The sequence below is a fragment of the Ambystoma mexicanum genome, chromosome 4p (genome assembly GCF_040938575.1).
Source record: "Ambystoma mexicanum isolate Mex_15411 chromosome 4p, UKY_AmexF1_1, whole genome shotgun sequence".
Lineage (NCBI taxonomy): Eukaryota > Metazoa > Chordata > Amphibia > Caudata > Ambystomatidae > Ambystoma > Ambystoma mexicanum.
This window is the reverse complement of record NC_090927.1, coordinates 98,378,607-98,402,528: the sequence shown is the minus strand read 5'-3', so window position 1 is coordinate 98,402,528 and position 23,922 is coordinate 98,378,607. Positions and strand designations below refer to the sequence as shown.

The following is a 23,922-nucleotide window of genomic DNA, read 5'->3' as shown; positions in this document are numbered from 1 at the left end:
GGCGCAGGACTTCCTTTCAATTATCTCTGCAACCACGACCGGCCTTAGGGGAAGCAGAGCCCTGGACGAATTGGCGCCCCGCACCCGCGCGCGCCCCAAGCATACAGGGGCGGAGCCAGGATGTGCCTTTTTTTTGTTTTTAACCTCCTCGCTCGGACGGGGAGGTAATGATATCAGTAGGGTGCATCAGCACCCTATTTTTATATGCGCTGCGCCTCAGCGGGCGCATTTAATAACAATGGGGCACCTGCCACGCCTTCTGCCACTACACCAGCTCGGGGGAGCCCTTGAAAGACACCCCCGAGCTGGCGTGGTGGGGGCTAATGGTGCCCTTTTATCATTAAAAGCACCTGCGGCGGAGGGGTGCATTTAATAAGAATATGGTGCTGACAACAGCACTGTATTGTTATTAAATGCACCCGTGGGCGCATTTATTAGCAAAAGCCTGCCTGCTGCGCCTTCTCCCACTACGCCAGCTCGGGGGAGCCCTTGAAAGACTCACCTGAACTGGCGTCGCAGGGGCTAATGGCGCCCTGGGGGGCGAGGCGCCCCAGGTGGTCGCCCGGCTCGCCCCCCCTAAGGCCGGCTCTAACCGCAACTCTCACTTAATGCTATTTTGGACCAGTGTTTATAGTATACTTCTTGGCGAATATGCCAGGCGCGGCCGCTGCTGTCTGCAATCACCTGGCTGACCTGTCTGGGGTCGCTGATAGCATTTATGCGCCCACAGGAAAAGTGCCGCTTTGGTGTCTCCACTCTCTTACAATGGACCTGATTGACGTTTTTAGACTGGAGACAAAATGGCGGCCCTTGGTTTCCAAGTACTGGTGGCACCCGAGGCAGCAGCCTACAATAGCATTATTGTAGCAATAGCCCTTGACCTGGCTTCACTGCTAGAAAGCACACTACACATCCATGAGCCATGTGGCTGCATTCACGTGGTCTTCACACCGCATCTTGGATACCATGAAAACGGGTTTTGCCAAAGGATCACAGAACATGGCGGCCTACTTGCACACAGCATCTTACTACAAGCATCTTCTTACACTTTCATCCTCGTTCTATTTCTCCATGTAATCATTGAAAAATTAAACTACAGCTCCCATGAGTCTGTTGTGATCTGGCCCATGTGTGGCGTGGTGGAGAACTTGCTCTCCCTTCACTAGTATTTTCTCCGCCATGAGTCGCTTCCTTGGTGGTGTGTTTCCTGTTGATACTCAGCCTCGGGGTTCTTGGTTTAAATTCTCCCCTTGCTATGACACCGGCGGCGTATCCCTGCTTTTCTTCATTGGCATATCCCTCCTTTTCTTTATTGGCATATCCCTGCTTTTCTTTATTGGCATATCCCTGCTTTTCTTCATTGGCATATCCCTGCTTTTCTTCATTGGCATATCCCTGCTTTTCTTCATTGGCATATCCCTCCTTTTCTTTATTGGCATATCCCTGCTTTTCTTCATTGGCGTATCCCTGCTTTTCTTCATTGGCATATCCCTCCTTTTCTTTATTGGCATATCCCTCCTTTTCTTCATTGGCATATCCCTCCTTTTCTTCATTGGCATATCCCTCCTTTTCTTTATTGGCATATCCCTCCTTTTCTTCATTTGCATATCCCTCCTTTTCTTCGTTGGCATATCCCTCCTTTTCTTTATTGGCATATCCTTCCTTTTCTTCGTTGGCATATCCATCCTTTTCTTCATTGGCATATCCCTCCTTTTCTTCGTTGGCATATCCTTCCTTTTCTTCATTGGCATATCCCTCATTTTCTTCATTGGCATATCCCTCCTTTTCTTCGTTGGCATATCCTTCCTTTTCTTCATTGGCATATCCCTCCTTTTCTTCATTGGCATATCCCTCCTTTTCTTCATTGGCATATCCCTCCTTTTCTTCGTTGGCATATCCTTCCTTTTCTTCATTGGAATATCCCTCCTTTTCTTCATTGGCATATCCCTCCTTTTCTTCATTGGCATATCCCTCCTTTTCTTTATTGGCATATCCCTCCTTTTCTTTATTGGCATATCCCTCATTTTCTTCGTTGGCATATCCCTCATTTTCTTTATTGGCATATCCCTCATTTTCTTCGTTGGCATATCCCTTATCCTCGTAACACAGGGTATTTGGACTCTGTGTCCCAGTACCATCAGACATTGGGACTCTGTGCCCTCGTAACACAGGGCATTTGGACTCTGTGTCCCAGTACCATCAGGCATTGTGACTCTGCGTCCTTGTTAGCACTCTGTCCCCCTGTACCATTGACCTGTGGGATTCTTTTTACTCGCACTAGAGCGTTGCGACTGTGTGTCCATGTTGGTACTCTGTGTCCTTGTGCCGCCTTGCATTGGGATCTTGAGTCCTTGGACTATTGAGCTTTGGGACTCTGTGTCTTCGGAGGAACTCTGTATCCTCGTACCACCAGGCTTTGGGAATCAGTGTCCATGTTGTAACTCTGTGAAGTCGCACCATTGGACATTGGGACTCTGTTCCCTCACTGGGACTCTGTGCCTTCGTTAGGACTCTGTGTCCTCGTACCATCGGGCATGGGAACTCTGTGCCCTCATTAAATCTCTGTGTCTGTGTTAGGAATGCATACCTTCCCACCATGCAACTTTGGGGCTCTGTGTCCTTGTACCATTGGGCATGGGAGCTCTGTGCACTCATTGGGACACTGTATTTGTTAGGACTCTGTCCTCCTACCCTCTAGCACTGGGACTCTGTGCTCTCGTGCCATTGGTGATCTGTGTCCTTGTGAGGACTATATACTTACCCACCATCCAGCTTTGGGACTCTGTGTCGTCGTACCGTTGGCCATTGGGACTCTATTCCCTCACTGGGACGTCGTGCCTTTGTTAGGATTATGTATCCTCACACTATCCAGCTTTGGGACTCTGTGTACTCATACTATCGGGGATTGGGACTCGGTGTCTACGTTAGAACTCTGTGGCCTCATTGAGACTCTGTGTATTTGTTAGGACTCTGTCCTCCTAACCTCTAGCACTGGGACTCTGTGCTCTCGTGCCATTGGGAATCTGTGTCCTTGTTTGGACTATATACTTTCCCACCATGCAGCTTTGGGACTCTGTGTCCTTGTACCATTGGGCATGGGAACTCTGTACCCTCATTGGGAATCTATGTCTTTGTTAAGACTCTGTCCTCCTAACATCTAGCACCGGGACACGGTGTGGTCGTAACATTGGGAATCTGTGTCCTTTTACTGTTTGGCATTGAGACTACTGGTGGCTTCACACCCCAACTAAAATCCATAGGGGGTTATGGCTGGGGGCATTAGCAATCACCCACCATGACTCACAGCCAACCTAGTAACCATGCCCAGGCAGGTATCTCTATCTGCTTTTACCCAGCCCCAGAAGTCTGCCCATCTGCCACTGAACTTTAAATAGCAGGAAACCTGCTGACATGTCCTGGATCCCAGGGGTCAAGTCCTAAAATAAAAGTGGAGGGACTCATTAGCATGTCAATTCAATCACCAGAACTTAGCATATCAAGGTGCCCTCTGAAAAAAGTGGGGGGACTCCTGAAAAAAGTGGGGGGACTCCGTCCACCTGCGTGTACCCTCAACTTAAGGCCTACTGTTCATCGAGGTCAAACACATCACCAGCCTCCCATCCATCCAAACTCTGACGCGTATCATGGAAAACGTGCTCTCAGATCCTGGATCACATCTCTCTGGTGAGCAGACCTCACTTCTACCTCCTCATACTCAAATACAGCCTCATTTCCACCCACCCAGTATTATTGAGACCCATGCCCCCATCAGCTGTTTACTATATTGGCTCACTCTGTTGGTCTGCCAAAACAGTAAATCTCTGCATGGCCTAGACCACTTGAGCAAGCAGCTTTTATTGATCTGTGGGTTCCATCGCATCATCTCATCCTGAACTTGCACCATTCCCTTCCCATCAGCACAGAATCTTCTTTTTTCTAATCAAAAGCACAGACACCTGCAGACAGCCCTTTAACCATGCTTCTCTTTTCCTAAAAAAGGCTGCCTGAGAGGAGGGGGTTATGGTATCAGGGGCTAGTCAGGGGGAGCCACAGCAGATCCCCGGTTCGGAAGCCCTTTTTGGACACTGCCAGTTCTCCACCCCCGCCTAGCCCCGGCTCACTTAAAGCCCTGCTTGAAGCTGGTTGGCGCTAGTATAACTGCAGCTGCTTCTGTTAGGGATCAGTGAGACACACAATGAAGACGTGCACTCTGAGGATGGAGAGTGCAGTGGGCACTGAGTGGACTGTGCAGCGGGTAATGAGCCCTGAAGATTGTATTATATTCCATGCCTTAGACGGCTTCTGCTGTTCTCGCCCACCCATTCACCGTACCTGTTCAGAAGAAAACCCTTGCATTGCTCGCATGCAGCTGCATTTATAATTAATGCTACGTACCCCTATTGCCATTGTCAGACGGCCGTTTTCTGTTTTAAGTTAACAGATTGTGTTCATTATAGGTACAAACGAAACAGAAATGCAGCAAAAATGTTATTGCACAGCAAATAAAGAGGAACATTTCACAACTGGAATCGATGCATAACAAACATGCCATGAATCTCTAAACTAGTATGTGTATTTTTTTTATTGTTATGGCTGAATAAAATGTCAACCTTTCAATACAATTAAAATAATAAAAAAATAAAAAATAAAACAATTCACAAATACAGTTCTCAGCCTAATAAGAAAATTACACCAAAAGAAAAAAAAACATCAATGAATCCATTGTTTTTAACCTTTTCCCTCACTTAAGTCCTAATAAACAATCCTAATAAACAATATTTACTTGTATTTTACATGACAATGTGTAACCTAAGCTGACAGACTTCTTGTATCCTCTGCACCCTGAAACCCTTGTTTCTGGCGCGCAATACAAATAAATAAATAAACAAACAAACACTAATGTGCTAATTAATGATTCAAACCTCTAAAAACACAGTGCAACAGTATTTCTCTTAATTCATACATCAATTAATAACATTTTTATAGAAAATACACATTTAACAGTTGTTACAATTGATGAGATGTTCTGTCTGCTGAAATTCATCACCCATAAATTAGCCTCTCATAAAAATCTATATTCCTTAAAATGTTGTTGTAAAAACAGTTTCCACTGCTCTAAAAGATTTGGGCAAGATACAACAACATGACTCAATGTTTCTATTTCGTTTTGTTTTTGGCAAAAACGGCACAGTTCCTGGTCCAAGTGCCAGTTCAACCTTATACCTAACACCTCCTTGGTCGGCCTCAGGTTAAAAACGAAATCTTAAAAACCAGGAGCAATGTTTAGGGCATTGAAATTTTACTAAATATAAATGAGTTGAAATCATTGGTTTCATTTCAAATTGACCATTTTTAAATACGTTGTAAGAGTTATATTCATCCCTCGTTATCCCCCAATAAAAATAGCACAATTTCTGTATCGCACCATCAGGATCGGCCAACAATAAATCTAGTGAAATTTCCGCCAAAGTCTTCATTTCCAAGCAATCCGAAACTAGTGTCCGATCCATCCGATCTTGCAGCAAATGTGCAATCAAAGGGAATATTGAGTTGGAGTTTTTCCAAATAATGCCAAAGCTCACCACTTGATCATTACTCCCAGCGATAATACCCCCAGCTCAGATCGGATGATTTGAATCAGCGGGCTTGCTACAAGGGACAAAACCCTCTTGCAGAACAAGCCTTCTTGTCTAGTTCAATCCGGTGTAATCTCTACCATTTTCGTCTCTGCCCCATTAATCAGTGTAGGTACAACCTTTTGTTGCTAAAAGGTGATAATGGGGAGACAAGAACATTTACCATATGTCCCATGGATCATGAGGGCCTGTGTGGCCGCGGTCTCAGTTTTTCATCTTATATCAACTCTATATGAGGCTTCTTGATTGTTACTTTTCATATTAATTCCCAGATATCTATATTCTTTAACTACAGATAGTGGTAGTTTATATAGAAACCAATTTACAGCAATTCTCTTAAGGACCCTTTCTGGAGTTAAAATCAAAACATTTGACTTGTACACATTGACCTTTAGTTCATTCTTATTTGAGCAGGGCTCCGCTGCCAATCCCTTCCTCTGCAGGCCTACGGGCATCTGCTCTAAAAGGACCAGATCGACCGGATTAAGGAGCCACGATATTGGAGTCTTCCTTCATTTTGGTGGATACGAACCAGCTTCAAACCTCTGTATGTAGAAATTGTTTCCGATAGAAGCCCCTGCTGGTTCAACCTAACTTGAACAGATGTTTGCGAGTACAACTGGTAGGTTATCGCCATAATATAAACTGGGCAAGACCCCTCCTTCATTTTTTTAAATAATCGTTCTCTAGATACGGAATCAAACGCAAGTTTGAAATCAATAAAAGCCATATAAACTGTCTGGCTTGACTGAAATACCCTTTTTTTAACCAGGCTTAATGTTAATACATTTATCGCTGTACCTATCCCCGTGACAAAGCCTGATTGGTGAATATCAAAACGTGGCACCCAGATCGCTAGGACCATGAATATTAGGTGGGCAAATATATTGCCTGGCACGTCACGAAGGTCTATTGACTGATAATTCTGTGGGGCTTCTCTACCATCCTTCTCAAATATTGATACCATGACTAATTCTTGCCACGTTTGAGGTATTTGTTGAGTATCAAGAACTTGTTTAAAATTAATCAACAAGGTCTTGGACCATAACTATGTATTAGGTTTTAGCATCAAGCTTATGAGGCCATCGGGTCCTGCTGCCCTGGAGGTACTCCTTTCGCATTATAATATCCTCCTGGTCGAACACCATGGTCTTATTATTATCCCAGTCTTGCCTCACCGGAGACTCTATGAACCTTGAAGACGCGTACAAGTTTGCAAAATAGCCTATTCAAATTTGCGCTTTTACAGGATTTATCTGCAAAGGCAGCTGCAAATCCCCATTCCCAGTTTTTAGTAAAGACCACATTTGGCCACTACTCTCGGACGCTATCCACCAGAGCATATTTTCTCTATCCTGTTGAGACAAGCAGGCTCTATAGCCTGTAATCCAGTTTCTGTATCTTAATTTCAGCTTCTTTATCTTTACAAATCTAGAGGAGATATCCACGTGCACTAATTCTCTCAAGTGCTTCTTTAATTGTTTTTTCTTGTGCCGGACCACAATGTCAAAAACATACGTACTTCTAAAAAAATGGTTGAGTCATCAGAAGATTATTCTGTGTGAATACGCAAAGGGCTGCAACATAATCACCACCACTGCTGGGGTTATGACTTCTATATGTAAACACATTCTCTTTTATACAGCTATATAATTTCTACAGGGAAGGTTCACACCATTTAAACCTATTTCTATCCATCGTCACCTCCAAATTAAAGTGGTAATGTCCTGCACTGGACACCGGCAAGCGTAATTCCCAGGTGGCAAGCAACAAGTCATGATCACTATTAACTTGAGACAAAATTGTAGACAATGATGGCACATGATATGTGGTTCGTCTCCATGTTGGGTGGGGGGGCATATCTCACCTTAAGGCTCCGTTCAACATAAGAAACCCTCTCTCTTTCATTAAAATCAGCCATTTCTTTGCCCTACCAGTACATAAGTGATCCTTTGGTTGGAGACACTGAATGTTTAAGTCTCCTGCAATAAAACCTGCAATAGTGTTTGGATCGCCCACACTTAGATCAAGCATTGCTTCCACCCCCTCCAAAAAAGCATCTTCTGAAATCCCAGCAGGATTCCAGTATAAATCGTATATTGGCTCTCGGTCGATTGTTAACCGGGCGACAGTGATGCTTTGTTAGCTGATAAAAACAAATTAGGTGATTCCCAGGCCTCTAAGGCCAGACCCATGCCCATTTTACAGGCTCTTAACAACCCAGGTGAAGGCCTTTCTTTTGCATCCTTGACCACCTCTACTAAACAGAGACCATAACCATCCTATACGGGAACCTGAAGGAGCCATGTTTCCTGGAGAATCACAATATCCACAAAGACCCAAGGGTTGTTGTTCTTACATGATAACACATGTTTAAAGCCCTGGTTGTTCCAGGAGCCCATCCTCAGAGTCCGAGTGTCATCCTTGGCTGGCAGTTAATTTTCTCGATGTTGAACCTCGGCTGACAATGCCCCCGGAGCCAAGTCCCTGTCTACTTCTTGATATTGTGGAGAGACCACCAAGACCTCAATGTCCCGTTTCATCTTCTGTTGCCCCTGGGGCACGTAATTCTCAATGGAGGAAAGGATAGCCTCTTCATGTTCTGTATTGAAGATGCCGGTATTAAGCCCTTTGAAGGTAGGGGCTGAGGTTTATTGATTTCTCCCTTTGTGTACCCAGAATAGTTGAAGTGTTTCCTTGCCCCCAATAGGAGATCACGCACCAGTTGAGAAGGAACATGCACCCGCACTCTGGCTAGATCGTATTCATTAAGGAACTCGACCTGCGCAATATCACACAATTCGATAGCTTCCATTCCTTGTATAGTCGCTATTAATCTCAGGATATTATATTTAGAACTATTTCCTCCAGAACTCTTCCCAGACTCTCCAAATATATACACTGGCTATGATTGGAGATCTTATCCGAAGACCGAGCCAAAGCTGCTACGGGATATCGTCCTGAAGAGGTTGAGTCCCCTTCGGGGGTTGATAATATATGTGAGGCCTGGCCTCCCAAGAATCATCTCCCACCACTTTCCACCAGGAAGCTTTAAAGGGACTCAACCAACCCTTTCCTCATGCATGGAGTGGGGCCGATGGTTCCAAGAGGGGAGTCTTCTTTCTTCCACTATGGAGAATGTCTGGGGAAACTGAGATTTTGCTTTAAATATGATTTTCCCTATTTGTAAATAAATCCCTGGGATCGTGACTACAATTTAAGCCTTGTAAGCCTTTGATGGTAAGGTCCTCATTAATTGTGTCATCCATCACTGAATGGTGTGTAAGATTGAGGATGTCAGCTTCATTTTCTGACATCTCCATCAACTGAGGTTGATCATGAGTCATCGATCGATTATTAATGGTGATCTCCTCAATAATATTTAAAGACGTATGCTTCTTTTTCCGCAGGATTTCTTTTTACGACTTTTTGGCCTTTGATTGTACTTGGTCATGAGGTGGTGTAGATAAGGCCTGTAAGAATTTTATGAACCAAACTTAGACGATCTAGGTAGGGACCTTTGATTCTTAGTTCTTTTCCCTGCTAGAGCCACTTTAGCTCCCGCCTTCCGGTTAGTAAATATTTTTAATAGCGGCTCCGAATTCTCCAGTAAAACCTCTGTAATTTCCTGGGTCTGCTCATGCAACAGTATACTTCCTCCTTCATCAATAATCTCCCCTTGGAATGAAAAGTGAGAGTACGTCTATAGTGCTTGGAACCACCAAATTCGATGTTCCAGGCTGAAGTTCTAAAGCGGCCGGACTAATTACCATAGATGACTTTACTGCCTGCAAGTCTCCCACTTGCTTCGAACAGACCAGTTCCCTTGATCGAATGTATTCTTTTATTTATTTATTTATTTATTTATTTATTGGGTATTTATAATGCACCTATGCACAGTGTGTTTTAAGGCGCAACAAGACAAGAGTGGGTTCAGGGAAGACAAAACAAAGACTGTCCAATGAGGCCTTGTGACATTCGGATCGTGCAAGTGCAGTAACAAGAAGAGTGGGGGAGAGGAGACGGAAAGTGCCCGTCAGAGCGGAAGGGCCCGTGGATTACGCGAGTGGCAGGCGAGGGCCAGGAGATGCAGAGAGTGCAGGGGGAAGAAGCTCCATGTGCTAAGTGCGAGGAAGGGAATGGACAGGCTCAAAGGATGCAGGCCCAGCCAGGCTATTGCAGGGAGAGGGAGCCCAGAAGGGCAAGTGCAGGTTGGGGGGAGTCAGAGGAGACCAAGTGCAGGGGTAGACAGGTTGAGGAGAACCTGGTGCCCTGTAAGAATCTGAAGAAACCAGCTAGCCAGTCAAGAGGCAGAGGAGGGACATTAGCAGGGGAGAGGGAAGGAGGAAGAGAAAAGGAAGGTCTTGAGAAGCTTCCAGACTCAAGTCTGACAGTGCAGGGGGGTAATTCCAGAGGGAGGCTCATGCAGAAGAGAAAGATTAACCCCCCAAGCCTAGGCTTGGAAAAGCGTCTGATCTGCAGAGAGTTGGAGCTAGAAGACTGAAGGGCTCTAGCAAGCGGGGAGGAATCACCTTAGAGATCAGGCTAGCCAATACAGTGTTTTGTTCATTAGCTTTTATGTCCAAGGTTTCAAACAACTTAACCAGATATACTAGGCCAGTATTAATTGCTGTTAAATTCACCACCAACATGGGGCTTACCCCGGTATTCAGGCCAAACGACCTTCGGGGTGTTGGATTCACAAATGAGATTGACCACCTGGAGGAAGAATTTAGAGACTCCGGGTATAAAATTGGGGAAACTGAGAAGTTCAATGGTTGTGGGATGCGTCTCTGGAGGCCGGGTATCATGAACTAACACCTGGTCACTGGCTGGTAATCTGGGAAGAAGGGCAGGCCTTGACTTGGAATCAAATGTCTTCAGGTTTTTGAATGAAGCGAAGTCCTGCGTAGTTATACATGTTTCTTTTAATGTAACTGTGGGTATAGGATAGTTCACCGGTCCTTGCCTTTGGGACTGCAGAAACCCCACTTCTGACTCCTCCTAGAGCATACCTGTGCTCCCGTAATGACAGGAGGTTGGAGTACAGGAGCATCGCCTCTCCTATAGGTTCTCGCTGCTCCTGCAAACTCTGCTGAGGAGAAATGCTATCCTGAATTATGACAGAGTCCATTCTCGAAGGTGGTAAAGAGGCTCCTTTTTCAATTTCCCTAATTTCTGCAATTAAAGCTGAGCCTATATCATAACAATGTATTCACGGTTCTATGAAAACATCAGGATCGTGCCCCCGTTGCGTAACCTCTTTTACTGTAGATGCTGTATACAGTGCCTTAAAACTTGTGTTCCCCTCTTACGGTTGGTTCCAATAACCCCTAATATCAGAAGTCAGAGATTTTGAACGTTTTTGTATAGCGTCCAGTTTAGGTCGAGTTGACAAACGTTTCCCTAAATGCTTAATATTAGAAGTAGGGTCCTTAAAGTTCTTTTCCTCCTTGGGGTGTTGTTTTGAGGCTTGCAGCATAGTTGTTTTTAAAGTATATGCATATGACATGTCACAGTGCAATATAAACAACGCAATCAGCCTCTTGCCTTAGACCACAAATGTTTCAAAGGGAACACAATAATCAAGCAACTGGGAATGTAAAAATACCTCGCCCTCAGCCCCCCGGCTGCCGAACAGCACTCTGGTCGCACTCTTGGGTGCGCACGTGCGGGTGTGCGCAGAGTCGGCCTTTTGAAAATCCGGCGGGAAAGGGCCGTGGTTTGACTTTGTTAGAGTAGAAATAATATGAATGTGCCCAAATATCAGTTTACTTGAGATCTCAGTAAAAGCAACGTTGGAGGATAGACGCCGAGTACAAAAGTCCATCGCTACACAAGGAGAGGAACGCTGAAAGCAGCAATCCACAATAACTTCGATAAAGAACAGCCGAACATATCCAAACGTTTAATATTATAGAAGAAACGTAAAAAAGACAATAGTTCAAAAGTGAAATCAAGTAACAGTAGGGGTCAGGTCCTAAAAGTAAAAGTGCAGGCACTCATCAACAAACGTAATGAGATGTGACGTTGCCAGAAATTAGCATATTAAGCAGTGGAAGTGAGCGGGAGCGGTCGGGAGCGGTGCTCCTCTACTTTCTTTAATTACCTTTTACAGCTCCTATACTTTTATTTTAAAAATAAAGTGTTTCGGAATGGTTTCGTTTTAAAATAAAATGTAGGAAGAAGTTGAAGCTTGCACTTTCAGTGCACTGCACTGAACGTTCCCTTAAACAGTAGGTGCAAGTGTTTGGGGTGTGTATTTTGTGTGGGAGGGGACGTGGTGATGGGGTTTGTGGGAAGTGGGTGCAGGCCAGCAGGGAACATAGTTCCACTACTTCTTTTCGTACACTTCGACCACTGATATTAAGGTGAAAAATGCACATTTCATTAGATTAGCTTTGCATAACCACCCACATTGCACAGGAAGAATGGCATTTGCCTGCCATAAAATCAAAACACACACAAAACAAAGAAAGGATATTTTCTTCTGATAGTGTTTGTGAAAACGTTAAAAGTTGTGCATGTTTTAAACTCCAAGAACCACTACACATGATTTCCCTGGGATTTCCAGTACTGAAATGTGACATTTCATCTTTTGTTGTTTGTTATTTTTCCTCCGGACAGCGGTTCGGTCCCTAGGTCAGCTTTAATGTATACATCCACGGAAGACTTTCAATGTTTCTCATTTTAGCTGAGGGGTGCGATGGACGGGGGTGGGAGGGACTAAGTCTACCCTCTAAAAAAAGTGGGTGGACTGAGTCCACCCGCGTGTACCCTCGACTTTGGCCCTGAGTAACAGTGTAAGAGTACAAGAGCACCGTTGTCTAAGCAGAACACTTACGATTAAAGAAATAAGAATCGCATAACATCAGGGAACTACGAAAAACACATCTAATATGCAGACAAATAACACATAAGGAAAATATTGAGAAAAACCACCACACCCGGAAAACAGTTTACTGGGGTAGGAAACACAAAATGAAAGACAGCAGTGCGAACGAATCAATATGTGGCCTTATTGAGAAATCACAGGCAGTTTCTGAGTTGCCATGGTAACGATGATGCCATTTACCAGAGAGAACATAAGCACGAGAGGGCATACGCATACAAGTGCACCACAGTAATGCAAAACTACCCCGAAGCAAGGGGGATTAAAAGCGTCCACACACCTGGCTGCATTTGCTGGGCCAGTAGAATCATGTTTGGGGAGGGCATACATGATGAATAAAGGCTTGCCACTTAACCTCATAGCTCCCTGAAAAGTAAGGAGAAGGAGAAAGGCACTTCTCTACTCTATGCATTTTGCAGGCATTATTCCAGCATGTATTCCCATTGATCATACCCATATGCTTGCAGTTAATTGCTACAGTCTGAATAGTGACCAACTCAAATAAGTCATATAATAATATTAATAATAAAAATATAAACGAGAACAAAAACGGATCCAGTGCTACCAGAAACATGTTATTAAAAGAAAGAGGCTTATGAACATTAGAAATTAAATATACAATTTTCCAAATGTAATTGAATTTATTTTATTTCTAAAGCGCCAAGGCACAGGCCCCAAGGCATCAGGGCGCTAAGAAAATACAAATATAAACACTCATAGCATCAAATACAAAAACATGGCATTATGGTTTAAGATCCAAGAGTCCATTGTGTGACACAGGTCTCAGGCAAAAAAAAAAAAAAAAAAAAAAATCAAGAAAAACAAATCAAACAAAATTAAAAGAGATATCTTCCAAAATACAAAAAATATATGCTATCTAAAAAATTAAACACCTCCTCTAAAACAATTCTCACATTAGAGACAAAACGACAATTCCTTAAGGACTTACAAAGACCAAGAAACGAGGGGAGATTACTCTGCCCACAGCTGACAATACAGTCAGAAATATTCTCTGCAGATCAGCCCTTAATGTGTGACCTTTGCAAATTTGATTAAAAAAATTGTTCAGGAAATTGACAATAAAAAGCACACATAGTTGATGTGAGGTGGGTATCTTTGCTCAGCACCAGTCTTCCTGAATAGACAAAAGTAGATCCTGGTGTCAAACTAACCAGGCTCTTCTAGGCTAGAAGCGGGAGCTAAAGAGCTCCAAGCAATTTTGAACCCTGCCCTGGGGAAATCAGGTCCCCCAAATCACCAACAGGCGAGACTCTTGAGTAGAAGAAAGCGCCTGGAGAAGAAAGGGAGGGACCAAAGGAGATTTCCTGGGAAGAACTGGACGGTCCAGCTAGAAATGAAGGTCCCCAGAACACAGCCTCCAGCAGCTGTTTCACTCCGGAATTCATACGGAAAGTTCCAGTGAGAGGCCTAGAGGAACTGCCCACTGTTTACAGAGATGAACAGTTGCTAGAGGAGACCCCAGCCGCCATGCTGCACTTGAGCAGGAGTAAAACCTCCTAGAAGGCCTGCTAGTCCACTTCTGGGCAATGCCGCAGGGCCGCCCAAGGCGAGGCCATGTAACTGTTGTTACATGACAGCATGGCGCTAGAGAGGGGCACAGCCTTCCTCCAAGGTCAGTGCACCTCTCTGTCTTTTAGATAAGGGAGGCAGGCTGCCGGGTCTGGCACATGAAAGGCGGGAAGGGTGAGGTAATAAATACCTCACCCTTCCAGGCGAATATATGGGTGCAGTGCACCCTGGAGACCCTGGATGCCTAGGCAGTTAGTCAGCAGAGGCTGGCCTGTAGGGGTTGGCACTCAGCCCCCCACGCAGTACAAAGAATAAGGGCCTCTCGGGGCCTATATAAATGAGCTGTGTGCAGCTCCTAAAGCACAAACTGTTGTCGACCCTGCACGGGGACTCAAACAATACCTGGGAAGTTCACTGTTAACTCAGTGTCTTCCCATTTCCTTTTTCTTTCTGTTTGTCTTCTGTTCTTGCAACGTGTTGCTGTGTACATCGTGGCATTTCTACAAGTTTGTGTTTGCCGCATACGCGGCGTCACGGCTAATAAACTCTTAATTGAAGTACTGGCTTGCTGGGACCTCCGCTTTACTGTGGGCATTAAGGAAATTGCCATATTTCCACGCGAAAGGAGTGGAGCCTTGACAGGCCTGTGAAGGTGGGGCAAGTGCTCCAAGGAAGGAAACCCAGCGCCGCAGCTTTTTGACTGCATTGTTGCAAGTAAGTGACAGCCGCGGTGCCAGGCATGCCCAGCGCAAAGTGTTCGTGTCGATGAACAAAACCTGAAACTGACATAATTACAGAACGCTTACAAAGCCGGGCGGACTATGAATGTCAAGCTTTAACCAGCGCCCCAGGGCAGCCGAGGCCTGTCGCAGGGCTGGGGGGAGTGGAGCTGCATGAGCCAGGCTCATTTGCACAAGTCTGGAGGGGCAGTAAAACCATGAGTTTTAAAGTGTGCAGATAGCGCAGTGTTCGGTCACTCGTTTTGACATCTGTGCAGAACCTGCTGATGCAGGGGGGATTTCCGACAGAGACAAATTCTAGTTTTTAGCCAGCCCACACGGTTTAACTGAATGTACGCATCCACTGTATGATTTTCAGCGCTGAAGCCGAGAGGGGGGCGGTTTATTCTAGCGCGGTATAATTGCCCGAAAATTTCTTTTACCAGCATTCAGTCTTTCGACAGGGGTCAAGATGTTGGCGGGAAGGATGCTAGAGTGTGTGGCGCTGCCCGTAATGACGGGCCTACGTGGCGGCGTGACGTTGCACGCCACCGCCGAATGTATAAATAAAGGGGCGTTCCCGGCCGCGGGCAGAACGACCGGGAAGCCCGAACCGAAAGGCTGTGTGCGTGTGTCCTTTCAGGTGGGGGGGCTTACGGGAACGCAGCGGGGGGCTCAGGACCGCCCCCCAACAGTGGCGACGAGCGAGTGCGGATGCCCGGGGCCCGGCGGTGCAGGCTTCCGAATTTTTCTGCATATGCGGAGCGCCTGGATGCTCCGTCTTACGCCGTGGCTGCGGCTCGTACACGCGGCTGACGGCCATTTTGTCTGACAGGCCCCGGATGTTCTCCGAGCTCCGGTTTGGAGGGGGAAGTGAATCCGGGCCAAATTTTTGGCAATTCTGCTTGCAGGCATCTTGATCTGCACACCCATGTTTGGATTGTGAATTTTTATGTGGTTTTGGTGCAACTACGTCGTGTGAAAGCCAGGAGAAGGGTTAATATGGCTGGACCTGCTTAGCCTGCTCCATGCTCATGGCTTAATTTTTGGGACACCTATACATTGGTGGATGCCAGCGGATGGAGACAGCAGTTTTTCTTCGCCCCCTTCATCATCAAGTCGCTGTGGTATCTTTTTCATCCTCTTCATCATCGGAGAAGGTTGTGTTTGGGAGACAGTCACGCCTGCATGCTGTGTTCTTGGTCCTTGGAGCTGGTGCCCATCCCAGGTGAGCTGTCAGGCTCGTAGTGTGTACCTGGCATCGGATTTGACTGTTAGATACACTCACACTGTTGTTGGTGAAGGGTGGCTGAGTTGCGGCCTCCAGAACAACTGGTGGGGGTGCCTGTGCGCTCAGACCTATGTTTGACTCTGAAGACTCGGATGACGGGGCAGGGGCTGCGCCGATTCCTCAACAGCCTGGGCAACCTCCAGTAATTTCAATGCAACAGCCGGTGCCGGCTCCACTGCCGCTTCTGCAAGGACCTCCCGCAGTGCTGCCTGCTGCCTAACCTGGAATCCCCATCATGGCTCAGGCGAGAGCACCTGCGGCCCACGCTGCTCTGCAGCCCATTCCGGAATTTGATGCATCGGGGCCACCTTCGAGCATGGGCCCCCGGTGGAGGAGATGGATGAGTCGCCTTGATATGTATTTCAGGGCCTCTCAGGTGACGGACGATGACAGCAGAGTGGCCACCATGCTGTATTCCGCAGGGCCTGCGGTCCAGGAGATATTTGAATCCCTCACACCTGCTAATGCCTCCTATGATGCGGCCAAGGCGGCACTCCTTGCACACTTCCTCCCCCTTGCTAATGTGGACTATGAGAGATTTGTTATGCTGTCAGCCAAACAGAAGGACGATGAGACACTGGACACCTTCTATGGTCGTTTGCGCCGCCTCTCCCTAGGATGTGCGTGGACGGACGCAGAAGACATGATGCGCACAATGTTAATCCAGGCATGCTCCTCCGGCAAACTCAGGAGGCAGGTCCTCAGAGAGCCAGGCATCACTCTGCCCCGCATACTGGAGCTCGGCCGTTGCCATGAGGTGGCAGAGGCTCGGGCCAATAAGATGGAGGCAGGATCCCGGTCAGTGAGATCGGAGGAGGTGTGAGTTGTGTGGCGAGGTGGCAGAGGCATGAGACGTCCTGGTGGAGGACCCCGTAACAGGGCAGGCAGAGCCGCGGAGTCGTGCCAGAAATGCGGGTACGACCTTCCTCACCCGACAGAATGTCCGGCGGTGGGAAAGACCTGTGGCAGGTGCGGACTGGCTGATCACTTTTCAAGGGTATGCCATGCGGCCCTGCCTATGATGGTGCCGAGAGGCCAGCCATGGACGTGGATTCCGCGCCAGAACCCGCCGCCGAATGTGGCACAGGTGGATCAGGGAGAAGTGGATCCCCAGGTGGAGGGTGCCGAGGAGGAGGACGAGGAGAACATCTTTTTCGTCTCGAGCGTGGAAATTCTGAAAAGGAAGAGCCGGAGACAACCCAGATGTGTGGTGGAGATCAACCACTCCCCAGTCCCGGTGCTCGTGGATACGGGGGCCTCTGTCAATGTAATGGCCAGAGGACATTATGACATGCTTGAACCCCTCCCAGGTCTGGACACACCGAAGGCTCGCATATTTGCGTTTGGAGGGCTGGAACTGATACCACTGGATGGTGCCTTTGTAGCCTGCGTTGAACATGACGGCTCACAGATCAAGGCTCGCTTCTATGTGACTCCGGTGAGTGACAACACCCTGCTCAGCTGTGCCGCTGCCGAGGCCCTGGGGATTGGCAGTTTCGCCTATTCAGTCTATACGGAAGACATCAATGATCTCCTAGACAAGTACGCAGCACTCTTCAGTGGGATCGGGAAGATGACCGGCGAACCGGTTCGGCTTCACATTGATGAGTCGGTCCAACCGATTGCCCTGAAACATCATAGGGTACCGTTTCATCTGAGAGAGCAAGTGGACAAGGAGCTGGACAGTTTGGTAAACCTGGACATCATCGAAAAGGTGGAGGGCCCGACCCCCTGGGTGTCTCCGATCGTGGTGGCCAGAAAACCTAAGCAACCTGATTCGGTCCGCATCTGTGTTGACATGAGGCTCCCTAACAAGGCAATAAAGAGGGAGCGGCATCTCACACCCACGATCGACGACATAATTGCGCAAGTACAAGGGGCTCGGTTCTTCTCGAAATTGGATCTCCGAGCAGGTTACCACCAGGTCGTTCTCCACCCTGAGTCCAGGTACATAACAATGTTTACCACCCACCGGGGGTTGTAACGATACAAGAGGTTGAGTTTTGGAGTGTCATCTTCCGCCGAGGTGTTCCAGAACATCATCAGGGGCGCCCTGGCAGATCTCGAGGGCGTCCTCAACATCAGCGATGACATTCTGGTATTCGCAAAGACAGAGGTAGCCCACATGAGGAGGCTTGGTAAGACCCTGGAGCGACTCCAATCACTGGGCCTTCCCCTTCATAAGGAAAAATGCGAGTTCATGCGCACCTCCATTGAATTCTTCGGTTTTGTGTTCAAGGAGGGAGGGGTATCGCCCAATCCAAGAAAGGTCCAGGACATCAAATCGGCACAACCTCCCGAGTCGGTGTCTGATGTGAGGAGTTTTCTGGGGATGGTGACCTACTGTGGACGTTTCATCCAAAACCTCGTCTCAAGGTCGGAACCACTCCGGGCCCTGACGAAGAAGGAGTCAGCGTGGCACTGGGGCCCACTTGAGCAGGCCGCTTTCGAGGACATCAAAGCTGCCCTCACAACGGAAGACACCATGGCATTCTTCGACCCAGGCCTGGAGTCAGAGATCGTTGTTGATGCCAGTCCTTTTGGCCTGGGGGCCGTGCTAACTCAGGTGGATCGCAACGGGGGAGTTCGGCCAGTGGCATATGCCAGCAAGGCACTCTCAGAGACTGAGCAGAGGTACTCCCAGATCGAGCGGGAGGCCCTTGCGGTGCTGTGGGGCTGCAGACATTTTCGACTCTATGTCTTGGGTCGTCCGGTGACGGTGGTAACTGATCACAAGCCGTTGCTTCCAATCCTGGTGGGGTCATCGTCAAAGCCACCGGCAAGGATTGAGAGGTGGATGCTCGCCCTCCTTGAGTATTCTGTCACCCTGGTGTACCGGCCCGGGGCCAACAATGCGGCGGACTACCTGTCCCGCCACCCGGGGGTGTGCGGGGGAGAGGGGCATGATGTCTGTGAAGAAGAGGCTGACAGCCATGTACGGATGGTGATGGAGGCGGCCACACCAAACGCGATGCTGCTGGCGGAGCTGGAGGCCGCGGCGGCCCAAGACGAGTGTTTTCAAGTACTGAGGCACTCGAGGCAACACGGCTCCTGGAAGTCCGTCCTCGAGGCTGTGGCCGGGCGGACACATGAGGCCAAAACAACACTTGAGCAGCTGTGGAAAGTGAAGGACGAGTTGTCGTTTTCGGAGTCGGGCCTGCTGCTCCGGGGTGACCGGATCGTCGTCCCCCTGTCAAAAGTGAGGGAGGTCATCACGTTGGCCCACCATGGACATCAGGGCGCAGCCAAGACCAAGGCGCGACTCCGGTTGAAGGTCTGGTTTCCTTAACTAGAGAAGAGGGTTGATGACTTTGTAGCGGCATGCGTGTGGTGCCAGGCAGCCTCTCCTCTGCAACGGGAGCCAGCGATAGAAGTGATGCCCCGAGGCACCCAGCCTTGGGAGGTCGTCCACGCGGACTTTGGATCGATGTCGGTGGGCACCCACTTCCTGGCAATTGTCGATGAGTACTCTAGATATCCAGAGGTGGAGTTCGTCGAATCCGTGGCGTTTGAGCATGTGGTGGTGGCGGTGGAGAAGATCTTTGCAACCCACAGGTTTCCCCACACCCTGTGCTCAGACAATGGGGCTCCTTTCCAAAGTGAGCGGTTCTCCGAGCTGATGGAGAGCTGCGGGGTGCAGCACAGGAAGGTATCACCGCTGTGGCCCCGAGCCAATGGCGATGCGGAGAGACTCATGCGGACTCTTAATAAGACATTCCGGATCGCCCAGGGACAGGGTCAACCCCTACAATGGGCCCTGTACCAATTCCTGCGGGTGTATCGAACCACCGCGCATGCCTCAACTGGAGTGGCTCCCGCAGAAGCGCTGTTCAAGAGATGTCCCTGGGGTCTGCTACCTGAGGTTGGGGAGAAAGAACCGGGAGTGATTGACAACCAGCGGGTTGCAATGGAAAGGCGAGTGAGAATTGACCAAGAAAACCTGCGAAGGGGTCTCCGGCCTCAACGGCTTGAGCCGGGAGACGAAGTTCTAGTCCGCAACCGACACCCCCATGGGAAGCTCTCACTCCCCTATGAACCCGAGCCTCTGGATGTCGTGGCTGTCAAGGGATCCATGGTGACGGCCTTGGATGGGCGATCTGCCGTCACCCGGAATGTGAGTTTCTTCAAGAAACTGGGTGATCCCCGGACTGAGACTCCGCCTGAACCTGACCCACCAGAGGGCCCCGACGCTGGAGATTTCCGGGACGAGGTCCCAGACTCCCCAATCCGGGGAGCCGTGGATGAGGGACACCACGGACCGGAGGTAGGCAGGAGGTACCCCCAGAGGGCTGGGCGAGGGAAGCCTGCTTACCTCAGCGAGTATGTTCTTGGACACTTAGCGTGTAAACTGTGATGAAGGGATCTGGGTGGTTGACAATAAAGGGGTGTTGGGTGTGCAGTGGTGGTTTATAGTGTAGCTGTGTGTTAAAGGTTATGATCATTAAAAGTGCTGTTGTTGTGGTTCCTCCCGAAAAAGGAGGAGTGTGGCGCTGCCCGTAATGACGGGCCTACGCGGCGGCGTGACGTTGCACGCCGCCGCTGAATGTATAAATAAAGGGGCGTTCCCGGCCGCGGGCAGAGCGACCGGGAAGCCCGAACCGAAAGGCTGTGTGCGTGTGTCCTTTCAGGTGGGGGGCTTACGGGAACGCAGCGGGGGGCTCAGGACCGCCCCCCAACAGAGTGCAGAGCATAATTGGGGGCAATTCGCAGCTAGTCGAACGTTTCCAAGGCAGTGTTAAGGGAACTTGGCTCCGTTTTGGCACCTGAACATTAATTAAACAGTGCTGAGAATAGCACATCCCCACCAAAGGCTCTGCACATTGACGGGGGGGGGGGGGAACCAAGCAGATACAAGTTTCTCAGGCCTGCAAGCCGAACCTGGACAATATACGGGACAGTTATGTGCAGTTACCCAAAATGGGGAACGAAAAGTTTGTGCTCCTTAAAGACACACGGAATCAAATATTAATAAATATTGTCTCTTTTACAAAACAGGAAACCAAAATGGCTCCTAAGCGTAAAACACAGGAAGCTTTAAATCCACTGGGGGTGATGCAACAAACGTTGCTAGAAATTAGGGGCAAACAACATCTCCCCAAAGGCACCAATGGCCCACCACCCACAACCCCTAGCGTACCGGTGGAACCCATTATAGTGGCAGATTCTCCCACATTGTGTTCAACGGTTGAAGCCCCCGTACGTCCAATGACAGTTCGAACACACATCGTGACAGCCCCACCAACACCAGCAGCCAAGGTTACACACGCACCCATGGTGGCAACATCAGCAGCGGATCTGGCAGGTGCGCTAAAGGCATGGGCAGCCCCCGTTACAAGCACACCAGGGCAGCCGGAAACAAACGGCCACAGCACATCAGATATGCTGATGATCAGCACTGCCCAACTGGACCTTAAGTTGAAATCTTTTCATACAGAGATCCGCAATAGCTACAAAAGATGTCTAGCATGGAACATTGACATTACGATCAAGGAGGCTATGTGGGAAAAATAATTTATCGACATTTTTTCACTAATAGAGGCCCAACGCAAGGGGAGGGATGCTTTTAGGGACCAAAAAAAAAATATAGGAAAAAGCGATAGCCAGAAATGCCCAGGTAGAGCAGAACTGGGACAATTGGTTGAAATCCTTTGCCATTTTAGCCACCATATACCTCGAAAAATTCTCTGGCGAGGGGGTCAAACTATGGGCGTACATGGACAAATTCAGAGAAGTAAAAATCGCACAAAGGGGTAAAGGCTGGTTGGCTTATGACATTAGATTTAGACGGAGTATGTCAGAGAGGCCAGCCATAGAATGGGATGAGGTACAGAATGATTTATACATATTAAATGCTGAGCCTCCATCGGAAGAGGAAGCTGCCCAAGTTACTTCCAAAACTAATAGAAATTCACAGGGCCACAGAAGTGCTGATAATTGGGCTTATAGGAAAGAGGAGCAGCCCTTTCGGAGAAACCAGCCATGGGGGGCGAAGCCAAATCCCAGTAGACAGAACAAAGCCAGCATGCTCCCAAACCCAACACTCCATGCAGAAAATTTACAAAAAACCTATGCACGTGGGGGAAGGTTTGTTGGTTTAAGCACACCTGCACGAACTGCAACGGCGATCACCCAGCTATCAATTGCACCAGACTCTCATCCAAAAATTCAAAAGATTAGCAGCAACTCTGCACAACCAATAGCAGACTACCAGCCAAACATACAACTGATTGGCAACAACATAGCAACCCCAGTTTTAGAACCAGGTAAAACCCCCATTAACCCTAACAATTTCAACAATGCACTGATGAGCTATCCAGACAAGGAAACCAGCATGGCTATCCAGCAAAGTTTCAAATGGGGTTTTGTCATTCCTTTTCAGGGAACAGGGTCCCGTGATATTCCAAGAAACCTAAAGTCGGCCTGGGACAACCCAGAGATGGTAAAAAAACAAGATAGAGAAAGAGTTACACCTGGGCAGGACTGCAGGGCCATGGGACTCTATGCCTTTTTCGGAATACCTAGTGTCGCCCCTAGGCCTTGCCCCCAAAAGAACCCAGCAAAATGAGGTGGATTCAGCACCTGTCCTACCCTAAAGGCCAATCACTGAACGACGGCATCGCCCACACTGAATCTGCAGTTTCCTACACACGTTTCTAGGAGGCAGTTAGACTTATACGGGACTGTGGTAGGGATGTGAAAACAGAAATAAAATATCGAGGCTAAGTACCCCAAAAGGAAATACACCGAACACGGGTTACAAAGGAACATACAAAGTACTTTATTTTATACTGAATCCAGTTACAAAAACAGAGCAAAATCAGATAGCTATCGGCCCTCAGTACAACACAATGAACTCCAGCGTGGTTCAGTGTGTTCAGTGAGAGACGCTGTACATTAGAATGCATTCGCTTTTTATACATTTGGTGGGCGCAATGTCCAGCCCCACTTCGGGTTAATATTCCTTTTAATACATCACCGATCTAGGGTTCTTGCCAAGTCTCAAATAACCGCATATAACTGGTTTGCCTTTAACACATGTATCAACAAGCGTATGTATTAAGTGTGATTCTAAAGATTTCCATGCAGGCGTTCTTAAACATTAATACAATGTAGTTAAGCAGATGTTTTTCGTTCAGTATTTGAATACATTGTCTCAACATATGCTCGTGGATTAGTTTCAGTGCACGAGTAATCCTTCTACACATAGGTCAACGAAGGACAAGGTCTCCGTTCACAACCTCAACAAGTGGCCTGCAGGCAGATTACACATTAGCTATGTACAGAGGTCAAGACGGCCATGTTGTATTCTGCAATGACATAACAACAAATCCTAAAATGCCGATTTGACCTAAAATGGCGGCTTACATGGATTTAAGGTCAGGACCTTGCAACACAGATTTGTTTCGCAAGTGACTTTCGAGCAGCTTGGCGTAGGCCAATATTAATATATTTATTACAAGAGGAGGCACGATATACTTTCTATTTTGACAAACCCTCCTTTTGGCCTATGCCAAGTGCTAAAAACTACTTTGGATCTCCTTGCAAATAACTCCATGCATCATTGTCCATGCACCCTGAATCACTATCGGAAATATCTATTGCCATTAGGTCTTTTGCTAAAATATCCTTCAATACATATTCTTTGGAAGTCTTATCTGGGCCATAGACTTTATGTCCTATCGAACCTATTGCTTGTGCGCAACATCCCCCTAGCATCGAACACATACCAGGCAGATACTGAATACAGCAACAAAGAAACAACAGGATTCCTAAATAACAGGTTCCCTGCCAGCCCCTGGGCAACCATGGGAATGCTACATTACCGCAGACAAAGTAGACAGGTTCGCCTACATA

General features: G+C 47.8%; 1 long non-coding RNA gene across 1 annotated transcript in view; it reads left to right on the top strand.

The window, feature by feature from the left end:
- LOC138452551 (uncharacterized) overlaps nucleotides 1-23,922 on the top strand; it is a 218,608-nt gene that overhangs the window by 51,138 nt on the left and 143,548 nt on the right. The window lies entirely within an intron of this gene.